Below are 3,489 nucleotides of genomic sequence, written 5' to 3' on the forward strand. Positions count from 1 at the left end.
GCAAGGTTTATGATAATCTTGTAGTAAAACTATAAAACTAATACCATGTAATTAGTATGTTATGCAAGGTTTATGGTAATCTTGTAGTAAAACTATAAAACTAATAGGCCCACCATGTAATTAGTATGTTATGCAAGGTTTACGATAATCTAGTGTTGATTGAAGCATATTTTGAAAATACTGGGGTATCATTTTATATTATGAATAAAACAAAATATGATGAGTGTCTGTGCTGGGAGTATATGGGGGAGAGAAGAGAGGGAGGTAGAGAGTAGGAGGTAAAGGAGAGAAGAGAGGGAGGGAGAGAGGAGGGAAGAGAGGGATGTAGAGAGGAGGAGGTAGAGGAGAGAAGAGAGGGAAGGTGGAGAGGAGGAGGTAGAGGAGAGAAGAGAGGGAGGGAGAGAGGAGGAGGTAGAGGAGAGAAGAGAAGAGAGGAGAGAAGAGAGGAAGAGGTAGAGAGGAAGGAGGAGGGCAGAGATGGAAGAGCATGGTGAGTGTGCATCAGGTGTGTGAGATCAGGTGAAGAGGTGAGTGTGCATCAGGTGTGTGAGATCAGGTGAAGAGGTGAGTGTGCATCAGGTGTGTGTGATCAGGTGTGCATCAGGTGTGTGCACCATATTGTTTAGGCACCACAAAAGTTTTAAGTTCACTCAACTAGTTTCCCAGTTATTGATTATTTTGACAAGATTACCTCTTAGTATATGAGTAGAACTGACCCCCAAACTCATTTCTTTCAAGATTGGATTGAAATTACGTCTGACGTAATAAAGACGTGCAACTTCATTGGTTAGGTTCATATCAACATGGCAAATAACCTAATAACGTACACAAACCAACATAAACCAATAAAAAAATCGGAAATCCCAATGAATGGTGAATGAACTAGTCTACGATCGATTGTGGCAGTTGTAAATTGATACACTTTGACATTGTAAGACTAATTGTTTGCAAAGACTGCTGCGCACCCGGATGTAGGCAGGCAAGCTGCAAGCAATCAGTGAGATGATCCATCAATCATCATCAGACTGCAAGCCTTATAGCCTCTACACAAAGGTAAGAACGTGCCTTAATGTAGGTGTAGGCCTACTTTGTTTATTTATTTGTGTACCGTCTAACAGCGGGCAGACCTCAGCTAAAGTGTAGGCTATGTAAGAGAGACCTTTTGCGGGCTAGCTGCATGTTTTAGAGAGTTAACTAAAGTTTGTTGTCTGAGCTGTCACCCAGCCAGGCAGCCAGGCAGCCAGCCAGCCTGTTGTTGCACTACTTTAGTGGAAACTGGACAGACAAACAGTATAGTTTAGCATTACCAAAGATCCTTTATTAACCGTTTCTGGTGTGGCCTACTTTGGCCGCGCAGGTTAGACACCAAAGCAACGTTTCATAAGTTGGAAATCAAACACATGACACGCACAAACAGGCAGCGCACTTTTAAACATTTCATTAGTAGCCTAGCCTATAGCTGCCATAAGCTATATGGTTTGCATTAGCTGCTAGATGTAATGCAAAGTAACACTGCAGGGTAATTCTTCAACTATGATCCTTTTCTTGTCCTTGGAAGAAATAAGAAAAACTAAAAAATATTTACTACTTTTTTGTTTTTTAAGGTGGAAATGACATAGTGACATGTGGTGGAAATGACATTGCCCTGAAAACACAGTTGATTTGCTTCATAGTAGGCCTACTAAAGAATCTAGCCTAGTAGAAGAAAACAAAAACATCATAATTACATAACATATGTTATTTTGTTTTAAATCTTAATGCTTTTAATTTTTTAATTTATCTATATATGCCATTATGTCATTTCCATCACAACACATATTTTAAGTTAAACATGTAAAAATAATACAACATGCATTTCTGGAAATTTAGTAAATGTAATATTTTGGCTGATATGTGTAATATTTAATAAAATACATTTGGAACAGTAGATGCTATTTTTGCTTGAAAACACGTTTTCTTGTGTTTTGGAAACGTGTGATTGGGCAGTCGAGACCTACTGGTTAGGGCTTCTGACTTGTAACCGGAGGATTGCTGGTTCGAACCCCGACCAGTAGGAACGGCTGATGTGCCCTTGAGCAAGGCACCTAACCTCTCACTGCTCCCCGAGCGTGGCTGTAGCAGGCAGCTTACTGCATCGGGATTAGTGTGTGCTTCACCTCACTGTGTGTTCACTGTGTACTGAGTGTATAAAGAGTATATATATGTACTTATATACTTATACTGGAAATGACAGTTAGACTTTTGGAATAAAATGTCAAAAATATATAATATTCAAGTGAAATCTTTACAGCCACTATTAGGGCAAGTTTCTAGAAAGAGTAGATAATTAAACCATGCAAAAAGATTTTTTACTGAAAGATGTGACATTTTCTGAAAATTACCAGGTCAAAGAGTACCATAGTTGAAGAATATCCCTGCAGCAATAGCATATGTCTTATATTAACGTCAATTCCAGTTTTGTTAACACGGATAGGAAGCCAAGTTGTAGCTCCGAACTTACTGACAATAGCCTAAGCATGATCAATGGCAACGTCTGACTCTGATAGGCCTGCCTATACAGATAGAGAAGAAGAGACTGACTTTTGTGCAAAAATGTGAAATAATACTGTTCATAATATTTTTACCCTCAGGACCAGATGGCTGTGTGACATGTTTTCAGTTCTGTGCAAGGAACCACCATCACACCATGGTAAGTGATAACTTACTTGTCCTCCATTTACTAGTGTCACAATGTAGCCAACGTGTAGCCTATATTATTATAAGTTATAGTGATATTTTGTAAGCATTTATTTACCAATGAGAATAGCCTAGCCTAATGTTATCCCTTTGCATCTCTCCACAGGGATACACAAAGGCTAGGGTTAAGTGATGCTTTTGTATCAAAGAAGGGATGACACCTTAGACTTATTTTATGTGCCATTTTCAAAATGTGTTGGCTATATGCAGGTCATGTGACGCCTCTTCCGAGACACAGGCTCAGTTACTTTGCCATTATTATGACCGCCGCGCAGCGAAGCTGTCAATGATTCCCGGGACACTGAAAGACCGGGGTACACGAAACTTGGTGGGCATGTAACCCCACATGGATAGCATGGAACCATCGTTTTTCGTTTTGATCTGTAGCCCCCCCGCTGGACTGGACCCCCCGAAAGGAGGGTAGGGCAGACACAGTTTTCTGTGAATATCTCGAAAACCGTAGGGTTTAGGAGGACCATTTATTTTTTGTATGTTGATCTCAAGAGGCCATGTCAACCCATTCCATAACCACTCATTTCATGTATAGCGCCACCTAGTTAAACACAAAAAAGTTAAAATGAGGTGTTGTAATTGAAGGTATCTGTGACCTAACAAAGTCAAAACTGTACAAAATTGGAAGTGTAGGATCATTATGACACCCTCTGTATGCACGCCAAGTTTCGTGGAATTCCGTTCATGGGGGGCCACACAATAAATTAATTTATGTTACTATACACCAACTGGCCTGTAGGT

This window comes from Alosa pseudoharengus, unplaced genomic scaffold (genome assembly GCF_046254945.1).
Source record: "Alosa pseudoharengus isolate Yale_2024_CS ecotype anadromous, Long Island Sound unplaced genomic scaffold, YU_APseudo_1.1 YU_APseudo_1.1_scf_3, whole genome shotgun sequence".
Lineage (NCBI taxonomy): Eukaryota > Metazoa > Chordata > Actinopteri > Clupeiformes > Clupeidae > Alosa > Alosa pseudoharengus.